The sequence below is a fragment of the Bos mutus genome, chromosome 10 (assembly GCF_027580195.1).
Source record: "Bos mutus isolate GX-2022 chromosome 10, NWIPB_WYAK_1.1, whole genome shotgun sequence".
Lineage (NCBI taxonomy): Eukaryota > Metazoa > Chordata > Mammalia > Artiodactyla > Bovidae > Bos > Bos mutus.
Window position 1 is genome coordinate 49,172,829 of NC_091626.1, and position 15,260 is coordinate 49,188,088.

Below are 15,260 nucleotides of genomic sequence, written 5' to 3' on the forward strand. Positions count from 1 at the left end.
TGTAGTTTGAAATCAAGGTACATGATACCTCTTGCTTTGTTCTTTCTCAAGATTGTTTTGACTGTTCACGGTCTTTTGTGTTACAAATTTTATAATTGTTTTAGTTCTGCAAAAAATGCCAGTGGCATTTTGATAGGAATTGCATTGAATCTGTATATTGCCTTAGTTGGTTTAGTTATTTTAAAAATATTAACTCTTCTAATCCATGAACATAGTATATTTTTCCATTTGTTTGTACTGTCTTCAGTTTCTTTCCTCAGTGTCTTATAGTTTCCCAAGTACATGTCTTTTATCTTCTTGGTTAGCTTTACTCCCAGGTATTTTATCCTTTTTGATGCAACTGTAGATGTGATTGTTTTCTTAATTTCTCTTTTTGATAGTTTGTTATTATTGTATAGAAAAGCAGCAGATTTTTGTATATTAATTTTTCATCCTTCAACTTTGCTGAATTCATTTATTGTTTCTAATAACTTTTGGCAGCATCTTTAGGATTTTCTATATATAGTGTCATGTCATCTTCAAACAATGACAGTTTTACTTCATCCTTTCCAGTTTGGATCCCTTTTTATTCTCTGATTGCTGTGGCTAGGACTTCCGATACTATGTTAAATAAAGTTGGCAAGATTGGACATCCTTGTCTTGTTTCTGATCTAGAGAAATTCTTTTAGCTTTTCACCACTGAGAATGTTGTTGGCTGTGGGTTTGTCATATATAGCCTTCTTTATGTTGAAATATGTTGCATCTGTACCCACTTTGTTGAGAATTTTTTAATCATAAATGGATGTTGAATTTTGTCAAAAGCTTTTCCTGTATCTATTGAGAAAATCATATGATTTTTATTCTTTGGTTTATTGATATCCTGTGTCACACTGATTGACTTTCAAATTGTGAACCACTCTTAATTCCCTGGAATAGATCCCACTTGATCGTGGTGTGTGATCCTTTAATATGCTGTTGAATTTGGTTTGCTAATATTTTGTTGAGGATTTTTGCATCTGTGTTCATCAATGGAATTGGACTATAATTCTTTTTTATGGTGTCTTTACCTAGTTATGGTATCAGGGTGATGGCCTCATAGAGGCCATGAGTTCAGAAGTGTCCCTTTGCCGTCAGTTTTTTGAATAGTTTGAGAAAGACAGGTGTTAACTCCTTTTTAAATATTTTGTAGAATTCATTTGCAAAACTATCTGGTGCTTGACTTTTGTTTGTTGGAAGTTTTTAAATTGCTGAGTCAATTTCATTACTGGTAATCCATCTCTTTATATTTTCTATTTCCATCTGATTATGTCTTGGGAGATAGTACATTTTAAGGCATTTATCCAGTTCTTTTAGGCTGTCCATTTAATTGGTTTGCAATTGTTGGTGGCAATCTCTTACGATCTGTTGTATTTCTGTGGTATAGGTTGTAACTTCTCCTCTTTCATTTCTAATTTTATTGGTTTGGGCCATTCTCTTTTTCCCTTGATGAGTCTGGCTAAAAGCTTATCAATTTTGTTTATCTCTTCAAAAAACAACCTCTTTGTTTCATTGATTTTTTTCTATTTTTCTAGCCTTTATTTTATTTATGTGCTCTGATCTTTATTATGTCTTTGGGTTTTGTTGTTCTTCTTTATCTACTTTCTTTAGATGTGACATTAGCATTTTTATTAGAAATTCTTTTTGTTTCTTTAGATAGGCTTGTATTGCTATAAACTTCCCTTTTGGAACTGCTTTTGCTGCATCTCATAGTTTTGGGTTGTTGTGTTTCTATTTTCATTTTTCTTCAGGTATTTTCTATTTACTCTTTGATTTCTCCAGTGACTTATGGACGGTGTACTTGCCCTAGCAGACATTTGGGCAAGGACAACTTGGCACAAGCATCCTGGAGCCATTTGATTTCTGCTCAGATTGTAAGTTTCTATTTCAGGACCTTATTTCTGAAAGCAGCTTTACATGAAACCTATAATCTTCTCCACAGACATCCTCCAGTTCATTTATATATTCATAAAAAGTGAGTGGTCACTGGCTATTACCTGGCTTGTATAACCTGTTGTTGTGAAAAGCAAGGATGAGGTAAATGCAAATTACTGGTCAAAAATGGCCCAAATTACAGCCTAGAGACTTTAATTTATTCATTTATTTATTTTGTGGTTGTTTTCAATACTAAGGATTCACGTTAAATAGTGATTAAATCTAAGATGTAAATTGCTCAGAGTCAAGAAATGCAAAACAATCCCTTAAAAGAAAGGATGCTTTGAAGGGTTAACTCAGGAATTCTTCACCTCCTACTTCTTCGTGCTTCCTGAATGTCAGGGTGTGGAACCATCAAAACTTGGTGGTCTGACCAGGGACTTTTCTCTAGCTGGTTCTGTGTGATGAAGATAAAGGAGTCTCTAAACTTCGTAAAAATGGCAGTTATCTTGTGAGCTTGTAAGCTAGCTTATTTGGAGCAAGGTGATTCATCAGCAGGTGGGAGTTCATTCTTTATATTCTGCTAGAGATGTGTCCCTTAGGGATAGGTGAGCATAGATCCTTTGGGCCATTGAGGCTTGGCTGGCCACTATGGTTCCTTGTGGGTGACTCTCTGAGTTGAGGCTAGGTCTTAAGGTCAGGATCATCCTCAGACTTCTCCAGCTACCCTCATGTCATGTATTTTCTCTTTAACCTCAGTCCAACACAGTCCAGAATTCTAGACTGGCCTTTCCTCTCCTTCCAAACTTTCCCTCTGGGAAGAATCTGAAAGGTTTATTCATGTTAAAATATAAATTACTTTTCCTAGGAGTAATTTTATGGAAACTGAATCAATCCCTTGTTGGTTTAAGGCAAAGAAATAAAGCTTTGATTGTGGAATTTCAGACATCAGCTAAGAATCTATCTACTCCCTCAGAAATAACATCATGGTGACTAATAGAGAAACTATATGCATCCAATTTGATTGGAACAGTCTTGATTTATATCTATTACTCTTATATATTTATTAGCAGTGTTTCCTTTCACTCAAAATATCTGGGTGATAAATTAGTTAACTTATTTATAACCCTTTCTGTACCTAAAGCCTGGAGAATAGGTGCAAGGTAGAATCTTTTCAAAGTAATTTTCATGAGTTGGCTGCCCCTAATAATCTCTAAGCCTTTCCCCTCCAATTTCAAATTTCGTAGGAAAGTACCAGGAAACAAATGACAGCATGTAGAGTATTAATTTTTTTTTAGCAAATGGTTAAATAATGTAATACGTCTTGATCCTTGAATAAAATCTTAAAGGGGCACATATTTTCATTGATTTAGTAATCCTGATTTCAAATATTTTCCTTTCTGTTTGTCTAGGAAATCATGCTTCCTCTAAGAACTCACTTTATTGAATGATTTCCTCATATTGGCATTTTGATTGAATTGATTCTACTTTCTATTTCTAGAACTGCAGTGAGTTTATTTACAGATTTTTGTATGGAGGGTTGACAGTTAGAATTTGTTATAATCTTGCATTTATCTTATCTGAGATAAAAGCCTGGAGTTTCTGACATTTACAAAATTCATTCCCAGCTAGACTAGCCTAGAGGCAAACTAGAATATCAGTCACTAGTACGAGCTATACCTGCATGCATATAAATGGCATTTTAAGAAGAAGAAAGCATAAAGCCACAAAGTCATAATGTTAATTTACAGCTGAACTGTAGCTATAAAAAACACACCATGTAGGCACTTACATTTTTAGCTGTTCTAGGTTCTCTGTTGGTTTTTATGAAAGTATGTGTGTATTTATTTGGATTTTTATATCAAGGAGGTAGTCTGACAGTTCTCTTTTCTTGTACAGCTGTTTATCTTAAAAATTTCATTATATATCTTACAAGTTACCTTTATAAAAAGTCAGGCTAAAAAAGGATTTCTCTGGATACTTTGCTCAGCACTTTAGATTATAGAATTTTCAAATGCAAGCATGACATAAGAATTTTCATAATTTTGTCCCTGTAACCCTTGGATTCCCATTAGTTAGAAATTAACCTATTTAATGTCCTTGGAAGCAAAGAGTTAAATCATAGCATCAAGGTTAATTTAAAACAACAGTAGGCCTCTTATGCAAAGTCTCTTCCACTCAAGGACACACTCCCTCCTCCCTTTTTTTCCATTCCAAATGCCAGTTTACAATTCAGTGAGCTACTTTTCTATTTATAGTCTCCTCACCTTAAATGCGACTCCCTCAAAGAGTATCAGGAGTTATTTCTAAAACACACAAAAAAAGGTATATCTGTCATCACAACCCCCCCAAAATCTACCTTGGCCAGGAAAATTATCTGTGGTAGTAATTATCTGTGGTAGTCAGTCACTTGAGTCCAACTCTTTTCGACCCTGAGGACTGTAGCCCCTGCTAGGCTCCTCTGTCCATGGGGATTCTCCAGGCAAGAATACTGGAGTGGGTTGCCATGCCCTCCTCCAGGGGATCTTTCCAACCCAGGGATCAAACCCAGGTCTCCAGCACGGCAGGCGGATTCTTACTCTCTGATCCACCAAGGAAGCCCTGTGGTAGTAATAGCAGTGACAATTTGAACTCAGTGCAAATGAGAAGATATTAACAGTCTAACTCATTCCATTAAATGAAGAACTAATTAGACAAAGAAACAGTAACTGAGTAGAAATAAAAATGAATTTTCTATCTGAAGTAAAGGGACGATACATTCTAATTAGACAGAAAGGTGATATCCAGCTTTAATAATTAGCTAATTAGCATCTCCAAACTTACAGTTAGAGAGACGTTGATTGTGGACTAGGAAGGTGGATTACTTAGGGGGCTGATTTTGCTGGGTCTCCACACCTGGGTTCTGACTCACTGCAGGCCCTGAGATTCATTTTTGAAGGTAACATCTATACAAAATCATAAGAAAAGTAGTGAATACACAAGAATCATGTGTTCATTTTTAACTTTTAATAATTTATATCTATATATGTATATATAGATAACTATGTCTGTGTATGTGCTTGCCTGCATATGCTAATGTCCTTACTTGGATCTCAAGTGCAGAAGGTTCAGTTAATGACATTATTCGGTTACTGGTTGTTATCATTATTGGTCCTGTTAAGACTCCTCTGTCCTATTTATGTATCTATCCATTCTTTTTTTTTTTGTAATAATCATCCTCCATTCCTATTCCCCATCCTTGAAGGTAATTTAATGTATGTCTTTTATTTGAATGTTATACAAGCTGCATATTTGTATGTGCTGCTATGTTTTTAGTTTACATGAATCATATTGCATTCTGTATCTTTTGTTATTAAGTACTATATTTTAAAGGTCTGTTCTCATTATCTGTGCTCAGTCGCTCAGTCGTGTCTGATTCTTTGTGACCCCATTGACTGTAGCCTGCCAGGCTCCTCTGTCCATGGGATTTTCCAAGCAACAATACTGGAACAGGTTGCCATTTCCTACTCCAGGGGATCTTCCTGCCTCAGGGATTGAACCTGTGTCTCTTGCATCTCCTGCATTGGCAGGTGGATTCTGAGCCACCAGGGAAGCTGATTTCTTGTTATATGGTATCTCTAATCCATCACATTCAACCTATCCACTCTCTCAGTGATGGTCGCCCAGGTTACCTTCAACTCCTCAGCACCATAAACAATGCTCTAGTCAATACCTTCCTATGTGTTCCCTAAGAGACCAATCTAATTGATGTGAACTTCATATCACATTGTCTTTGTGAAATTTTGTTTAAAAATTTTCTCCAAAATGGGGAGCCAGTTTTCCCAATGTCTTCTAAGCAATGTATTCCTTTTACAATGATCAGTGGATCCACATTTATTGCATAGTAAGTTTCAACTTGAAAATGGCTATGTCTCTGAGCTCTTCTCTTTATCCAAGTGCAAGCATTTAGTTCCAGTGGGAACTTTGTATTCTCAGAGAAACAATAACTCTTGTAGACTTCAGGGGAGCTCCCTCTCCCTTCCTGGTTTCTGATTACTTGGCAGATCAAATGAAGAACCAGAAAATTTCCTGGTGAGCATGGAGTCAAGAGACATTAATTTAAGGGATATTTTTATGTGTACATCTAATCCAGCTGAACTATCTCTGCTCCACAGAAGAACAGGTTTCTACTGAGACGAATCTTTGTGACTTGTGCTTATTTGGCTCTTCATCTCTAGGTTCCAAACAGATCCATTCCCTTTTTAAAAATATATACATAAAGTACATTCATTCTTCAGGCTGTCATGGTACAAGAAATCAGAGTGGAGCATGTTTAAAACAATGGCATTCCAGTTTTGCCTTCTGAGATGATTTCAAATCATCTCAGTGAAGTCCATATAGTCAAAGCTATGGTTTTCCCAGTCATCATGAATGGATGTGAGAGTTGGACCTTATAAAGAAGGCTGAGTGCTGAAGAATTGATGCTTTCAAATCGTGGTGCTGGAGAAGAGTCTTGAGAGTCCCTGGACAGCAAGGAGATCAAACCAGTCAATCCTAAGGGAAATCAACCCTGAATATTCTTTGGAAGGACTGATGTTGAAGCTGAAGCTCCAATACTTTGGCCACCTGATGAGAAGAACCGACTCATTGGAAAAGTCTGACTCACTGGAAAAGTCACTTGATGCCGGGAAAGATTGAAGACAAAAGGAGAAAGGGGCGACAGAAGATGAGATGGTCAGATAGCAGCGGCGACTCAATGGACGTGAATTTGAGGAAACTCCTAGAGATAGCGAAGGACAGGGAAGTTTGGCATGCTGCAGTCCATGGGATCACAAAGAGCTGGACACAACTTAGTGACTGAACAACAACTGCTACAGTTAATTCAAGAGATGTGAGGTAGTTAACTTTGGACACAGATGGATTGAATTCTGGCTATACTATTTCTTAGCTATGCCATACAAGTTTAATGCCTACCCTTCATTTTCCCAACCTCCTTTCTCACCCACTTCCATATCTTCCTTGCTAGATATTTTTTTGAGCTCGCAATGTGCCCAGTCTCAGGGGGAATGATCTGCATTTTTAGCCACATACAAATGTGACATCTTTGGAGCAGGGATGGTCATCTTGAGGAAATGGCCTAGGATAAAAAAACTTATTTATGATGGCACATCAGATAAATGGAAAAAGTCTGTGTCCTGAAAGACACTGTAGAGCTGCTTAATCAATCCGGGATCTGCCTAACTCCAAGCTTCTCATTAATAAGTAAACAATGAGTGTTCTTGCGGTTAAACACTTACTATTCAGTGTATGGTCTGCAGACCAGCATTCGCATGATTGCTTATTGAAAAGGTAGAATTTCACCCCCAATTCCCAGTATACTAAATTAGAACCTGCAGTTTAACAAGATCCTACATAATTCTTATGTATATTAAAATATGAGAGGCACTGGTATTAACCACTCCTCATATGTGTTTATTTCTTTCAGTCAAATTCATCCTAATTGACACACTGTGACATTGACCAAGTTACCTAAAGCACCCAAACCTCAGTTGCTTTATCTGTAAAATGGGGGAGATAATAATAAGAGTTGTGAAAATGCTGTGAAATGCTACCATGTGAAAATGCTGCAATGTGTAAAGGAGTATGTAAAAATGTGCTGCACAATGTTTGGCATATAGTTCACACTCAGTGTTAGCTATCTCACTGGAATCTGCAAACATCCTTAGTATAGATAATAAAGTTTGGGTGAAAATGCAGTTCTCTGTCCTTCCAGGAGGGAAACTGGGTGTTTCCAGGACATCTGTGGGGCAAGACTTTTATTGTCATTATTGCTGCCAGGAGTATGTGAAAGCGAAAGTCACTCTGTCATGTCTGACTCTTTTTGACCCCATGGACTATATAGTCCATGGAATTCTCCAGGCCAAGATACTGGAGTGGGTAGCCTTTCCCAACCCAGGGATCAAACCCAAGTCTCCCGCATTACAGGCGGATTCTTTACCAGGTGAGCCACAAGGGAAGCCCAAGAATGCTGGAGTGGGTATCCTATCCCTTCTCCAGTGGATCTTCCCGACCCAGGAATTGAACCAGGGTCTCCTGCATTGCAGGTGGATTCTTTACCAACTGAGCTATGAGGGAAGCCCAGGAGTATAGGATAGACTAATTCTAGTAGCTGCTTTCCTGAAAATTGACTATTGGCAACTTGTACCTACTTGCAACAGGTTTGATTTTATTTTGTAACTTCCTTAAACTCAACAATAAAAGTCATTCTTTAGAAATGACTTGGTCTATTTGGCTGGACAGTAAAGATATAAGCCAGCAAATAGAAGCAAGGCACATTAGGAGAGACGACAGGACAAAAATGAGATTAAAGGAGGAAGGTATTTTAAATGCTTGTGTACATTGTGACTGTGCAATAGGACAACTGCTCGGACCTTGGCAAACTTGCATACTAAGTCATCAAATGTTAAGCTGGGGTCCCAGTAGACTTGATTTAGCACAATAAAATAATGTGCGTGCCTGCCAAGCATGCCCTAAATGTAGTATGTCCATACCTCATAAAAAAAAATAAGGCCCTAAAACCATTAGCCTATTTGCTATACCCTACAGTTAAAATATATTTGTCACAATAAAAAGCATTCACTGAAATACTAAATGCCAATGGAAAAGCAGACCTGATGACACCTAAACTGTGCTAATCTCAGAACGCCCATGTGAAGCTGCACTGTTACTCTAGGCTGGAGAGGACCATCAGGAGGATATTTTGTCCAGACCCACCCATCTCACAACTACAATCAGACAGAAAGCCGACTTTTGATGCTCACCGTGGTTAATTAGCAGGTAATGGCCTCTAGATTAGGGGGTATAACTCTGGTGCAAGTCACAGCAAAAATGAAGCAAGGTTTCATTCTTAGGTGCTTCTGGGATATTAAGCTAAAAACCTCCAAAGCTGGACTAAGTTTTATACCCAGTATTGGAACTTAGGCTCAGGAAGCACTGCTTATTATCAGAACAGGGCACCTTGTGGGCATAAATAACTGCAATTCTTTAGTTCTCCAGTGGCAGACTGACCAAGTCCCATGCTAGATCTCAGTCAGGGAGCAAGTGGAGGAAAAAACAGGAGCCAGGATTCAACACTACAAGAGGATCTACTTCTTTCAAGCACTTACAGATTGGGAGTGATGACTAGGGCGTACAAAGCTGCCTAAGTGCTTTTTATCCCAGCCCTGAATGGATGAATAAAAGGCTCTGAAGGTGATTAACAATCCAAAATCCCAGTGCCAAACACAGTAATTATTTCTTATTAATCTCACAGTCCAGTTTGATTGGTTGGCCTGAGGTAAATGAAGTAAGTGGAAATTTACCCCACACAGTCTTTCAGGCACTCAAGCTTCAAGTCCCTTCCATCTGGTGGCTCCAGCACCTTTTCTGATCTTGGTATCCTCCTCTGGTTCCTCTGCATCCAATAGAAGGGACAAATGGTGAGGGAGACCTCAAGGCTGGGAATAGAACCGCAAACAAAATCAGACAATGCCGCTAACTTCTGGTTATTCATAGGTGAATGGGGGATATAGACATGGGTGCAAAAAATAAATGGAAGACACTAAATGTTGCAATAGAAGTGCTCTGTGAGGGGAAAACACACCTGAATTTAGAGTGGTAGAGGCCTGGAAATAATAATAGTTAGTATTTTTCCTACGTGCCAAACATTACACTAAGCAATTTATATCCCCAATGTGATTTAATCTTACAAATACCCAGTGAAGTTATTTTTGTCACTTTGTAGATGAGGAAACCAGAGCAGAAAAAAAGTTAACTAAGTTTTCCTATGTTACTTAGCTTTTAAGAAATTAGAACCTGAACCTAGCAAATTCCGAAACCCATACCCTTTCCTTGATGTGCCATGTTGCCTTTAATCAGGTTTAAGAAGATACTGTGGTTGGAACTGGATTGATGGTTGAGGTGCTAGGACCTTCCAGTTATTAGAACACTGTGTGCCAAAGCATGATGAGTGTAAGAATGGGTTGCATTTAAAGAATTGTTGTGAATTGGACAAACAAATTAAATTCTTGTGAAAAACAACCCCCAAAGTCTCAGTGGTTTAAAACAACAAAATTTGTTTCTGTTCCAAAAGGTAGGCAGTGGGCTTTCCTCCACATGATCATTCAAGGATCCATGAGAACACTTGAGTCAGAGTGGAAAAACAAGGAAATCTAGAGAATCAAGCACTGGTTTTTTTCTTCCTTGGCCTGGAAGCAAAACATGTCAGTTCCTCTCAGAGCCCACTGACCAGAACTAGTCACATGGCTCCAACTACCTGCTATAAGCTGGACAGAGATGGGAGAAAATGAGTATTGTGTGAGTATTACTTCTGCTGCATCTGGCATTTACTTTAAAAAAATTTTTTTTTTTAAATTTCTTTTTAAATAAGGAAGGTAGGGACTTCCCTGGCAGTCCAGTCGTTAAGACTCCATGCTTCTAACGCAAGGGGCTTGGATTCTATCCCAAGTCGGGGAACTAAGATCCCTCATGCTGTGCAGCCAAATAAATAAATAAAATAATGAAGGTAGAACGCATCAAAGTTAAAAATTCTCATTCCTGACTTAGACCGCGGTCTGATGTTATCTTCTTTTAGGTAAATTCTCATTGGAGATTTCCGGAGGGACTAGTTCAATTCTAGGCCAAACCGAGGCTTTAAATCTCTCTGAGCTGGTAGAGAGTGCCAAAGTTTTAGATCAAACCTTCCTTAGGTCCAGAATTGAACCACTGTGCTTTGTGGAACACAGATTAACCTGGACTGGACTAAACCTCTTAGCACTCGGACCAGATAAAAGTGTATTAAATTATAACTTCAGAATATTTTATGTAAGCACATTGAAAGTTTTTCTTAGAATAAGACTGTATGGTAAATCAGTTTTAAAATGAAAATAGCCAGGAAAAAAAAAAGAAAATAGAAATGACTTTTCAAATTTAATGGGTTTATAAATATCTCAATAGGCTTTCTGTTTAATGGTAAACAACTGGAAAAAAACCACCAGCAATCCCAAGATGACAGTTCCTTAAAAACATGGAAAATGAGTATATTTTGATAAAATATTTCATATTCCAAACCAGTGTGTATAACTTTTAGTATTAGAAGGGTGAAGGGGTTAAGGAGAGGTTGGGGAAATCGAGAAATTGATTATTTGTACTCAAATATCCTGTTACCAGTCTTGTGATTAGTCCCTTGGGATTTTTTGGATTCGTATACTTTCCTTATTCCAAATTTATAACAAAATCTTGTTCTTAATCTTTCAACAGCAAAGCACAAAAAAATTCCTAGATACTCACCATTGGTTAGTGCTATGGTATTCTTATTTTACAGATGAGTAAAGCAAATGTCTGAAAAGTTAAAATCTGGCCAAGGTGTCAAGCTGGAATTTGAATCAAGGCTGACTGATTTCAGAGCCTATAACTTTTCCCATGTTTCCTTGTTCAGGAGACAAGGTGAGAGCAAGCAACAGGATAATTGACAGGAGGGTGGATGAAAAGTGCTCTTTATCCTATGGCCTATATTTAACCCTGGGCCATTAAGCATAATCTTCAAAGAAGCGCTCTTTACCTTCCCAATCTGATCATGCAAGAAGTGTTCTTGCTGCATACCCTTGGGATCCTTTTTTAATTCCCTGAACTGCTGTGGGTGGGCTGGACACATTTACACGTCATAAAATGAAATCAACCATGACAGGCCTTCATCTGTCCTGTCAGCAGCTTCCCAAGTGTCAGAGAGGTGGCTCAATCTGTACTTCAGTTTATGTTGTCACCAACTAGAGAAAAAAAAATGTACTGGGAATACTCTGTGCCAACCAACTCAAGACAAAACTCTGGTAATGTCTTTTTAATAACATAATTATCCCATTAGTAATGGTGACTAGAATGTTATTTTTTAGAGTAATTTTGTGTTCACAGCAAAATTGAGTGGAAAGTTACAGAGAGTTCCCATATACCCCATGCCTCCACACATGATTGGCCTCTCCTGTTATGAACATCCCTCACCAGAGTCATACTTTTTTTTCCACTTTGGCTACATTGCAGAGCTTGCATGACGACCAGGGATGGAACCTGGGCCTACTTGGTGAAAGCACGGAGTCCAAACCATTGAACCACCAGGGAATTCCCATCAGAGTCATACATTTATTACAACTGATGAAGTTACACTGACACATCCTTATCACCCAAAGAATAGAATTTTTTGACTTCAAAGATTTAGTTGTATCATTTTAAATGACCCAACCACACAACTGATGAATTTGTTGTGAATATTAAGACTAAGAATGATCAAATTTCACCTTTAGTTAGAAATATGTATTTCTAGTATGATCTTCAGAAAGTTTCAGAAGATTTTGATTTTTTCAAATGGAAATAGCTTTATAATTTGTGTGTGTACATATATATGTATTTGTCAAGTGGCCTGTGGAATCTCAGTTCCCCAACCAGGGATTGAACCCAGGTCATAGTAGTGAAAGCCTGGAATTCTAACCACTAGGCAACCAGGTGACTTCCCTTCCCCCTGCTTTTAAATCCATAGGGGCAGGAAAGAATGGATTGGCAGGACACCTAGAAAATGAGGCCTGTGGGCAGACTGACTGTAACCCTGACTAACCCTGAGCCATTCTCATTCTCATTATCATAAAGTAATCAGAGTGAGAGGAAGGACTGTCTTTTCTCTTCTAAGACAAGTTGGAAAGACAGAAATTCAAAATTTTGCTAGGAACCAGCAGAAAATGTGTTAGAAATAATAACATGAAAAGTTAATATTTATTGATTAAATAGTATTTATACTATGCCAGACACTGTGTTTAGTCCTTTGCATGTGTTCTCTCATTTGATTCTCAGAAGCATTCTATAAGATATGTATTGTTATTATTTCTATCTTAAAAATGGGTAAATAAAGGCTAAGTACCACACAGAAGGTCACGCCAGACTGGTAGATTACAGTACTGGATTTTAATCCCAAGTGTATTAGCAATCCCCAAATCATAAGCAACGTAACACAATAAATGTTTCTTGTTTGGGGCAAAGTGCAGTGTATATGGTTCTCATTAGATGGCTCTCTTAGGCAGCTCACCTCTAATCAGTGACTCATATACACAGGCCCCTTCCATCCTGTGACTTAAGCATATTGTAGCTTCAAGATCTCTTCACCATAAATCAGCCTGGAGTGATGGAGAGAGAGCGTAGAAGATTGAATAGGATGTTTCAAGGTCAGACCTAGAGGTAGTGACATTACTTCTGCCCACGTCCCATGGGCTAGAACCAAGTCTGATAGAAATCTAGGATGCAAGGGAACCTGGGAAATGTGGTTTAGCTCAAATGTGTTCTGGAAGGCAAGGAAACCTGGTGACCCCAAGAAATTGCCACAGCAGTTTTGTCTGACTCAGGATTCTTAGCTACTAGACTCCGCTGTAACTCTAATCTCTTCCTCTACTCTTTGACTGGAGGGAAACTATCAAGTCTCTCTGAGACTTAACATTGTGTGAAATAAATTCATTTGGGGTTTCTTTAAACCAAAAGAAACCCAAAAGAAATGGCATGGTGCAGCCATTATGAACCTGGAAACTAATGCTAAATCTGATGACCTGTTTATTAACTAGGTAATCTTGGGCACATTTCTGAATTTCTGCCTTTCCTTATCTGTAAATTGAAAATACAGTATTTTCCTTTGTATGTCTCTTTTTTAAATATAAATTTATTTGGAGGCTAATTATTTTACAATATTGTAGTGGTTTTGCCATACATTGACATGGATCTGCCATGGGAGTACATGTGTCCCCCATCCTGAACCCCCCTCCCAACTCCCTCCCCATCCCATCCCTCTGGGTCATCCCAGTGCACCAGCCCTGAGCACCTATCTCACGCATTGAAACTGGACCAGCGATCCGTTTCACAAATGATAATATACATGTTTCAATGCATGTCTCTTAAATTGCTATGAAAGTCAAAGGGAATGCTTTGTGTAAAAATACTTTGTAAAACGTAAAATGATGCACAAATGTTAGAGCTGTTGATATTATTGTTACTCCCTAAGTGTCAATATGATTGATATAGATAATGATAATCACTCTATAATATTGGAGAAGAAGTCACTGTGAGTTGGGCTGGTCAGGGAATGTTTTACAGGAGACCTGGGGTTTCACTCTGATCTGGAAGGATGAATAATATTTACATAGTAGAGAAGTAAGGAAAAGGCGTTCAAGGCAGAGAGTATTGGCCTACCAAAGAAGTAGAAGGCAGGAGAAACAGAGTGCTTCTTTTTTCAGAAACACTGGAAAAATTGCTTGCTCTTGGAGGCTTCTGAGATTGGGGTGGGCAAGAGCAAGTGAACTTCAGACTGCTGCTACCTCTGTCTCACTTCAACCATCTCTTGAGACGTTTCTCCAAGGGCCACTGCCATCTCTGCATGTCTTATAAATGAGGCACTGACTGCACCTTGTCCCAGACTACCTTTTCAAGAATGTTTGATGGCAATAATGTGTCCTTCTGGAGTAAAGGGTAGGCATGTTGACTACCCATTATAAAAGGTTCTGAGGAGGTAGCTTCCATCTCCAACCAGGCATCATGACTGCTTTCAGACACTTTATGAAGCCCCAACTCATCCAAAAGAAGACCAAGAATTTCATCCAGCACCAGTCAGCCTGATATATCAAAATTAAGCGTAACTGGCAGAAACCCAGAGACATTGACCACAGGGTACAGAGAAGATTCAAGTGCCAGATCTTGATGCCCAAGATTGGTCATGGTAGCAACAAGAAAATGAAGCACATGCTGCTTAGTGGCTTCTAGAAGTTTCTGGTCTGTAACATCACAAAGCTGGAAGTGCTACTGATGTGCAACAAATTTTACTATGCTGAGATGACTCACATTTCCTTCAAGAACCTCAAAGCCATCATGGAAAGAGCAGCCCAGCTGGCGTGAGTCACCAATCCCAATGCCAGGAGGCACAGTGAAGAAATGAAGAGAGAGCTCATGTGTGAGTTTTATTTGGTTATGTAAAGCCATAACAATTCTGCAAAGGAAAACAAAGATTCTGATTCCCTAAGCTCAGAGTTCTTCATGTACAGATGCTAAGTGGCCCTATTTCCATCACCCTCTGAAAACTAGGTCTTGGGGAACCAACTTAAAGAGGCAGATGCTACTAGCTACTTTCTCTCTGACTCAGGAGTCTTATGTCTTCTAGTAGCATCCATGAGACTGTGACAGGCTAACTTGTTAACTTGCAAGTAGGGTAAAACTCAGACCCTTTACAGTTCTTGACAGAGTCTATCTCTAGGAGTGATTTCATGGAACAATACTACATTCCAGGCAGGGTACTAAAGTGCTAGGGATGCAGAACCAAAAAGCACAGCTCTTACCCT

The 15,260-nt window shown here is 38.5% G+C and overlaps 1 pseudogene; it reads left to right on the forward strand.

Annotated features, from left to right (window-relative positions):
- The first annotated feature begins 14,463 nt into the window (after positions 1 to 14,463).
- Positions 14,464 to 14,898, forward strand: LOC102280795 (large ribosomal subunit protein eL32-like; annotated as a pseudogene).
- Positions 14,899 to 15,260: the final 362 nt, after the last annotated feature.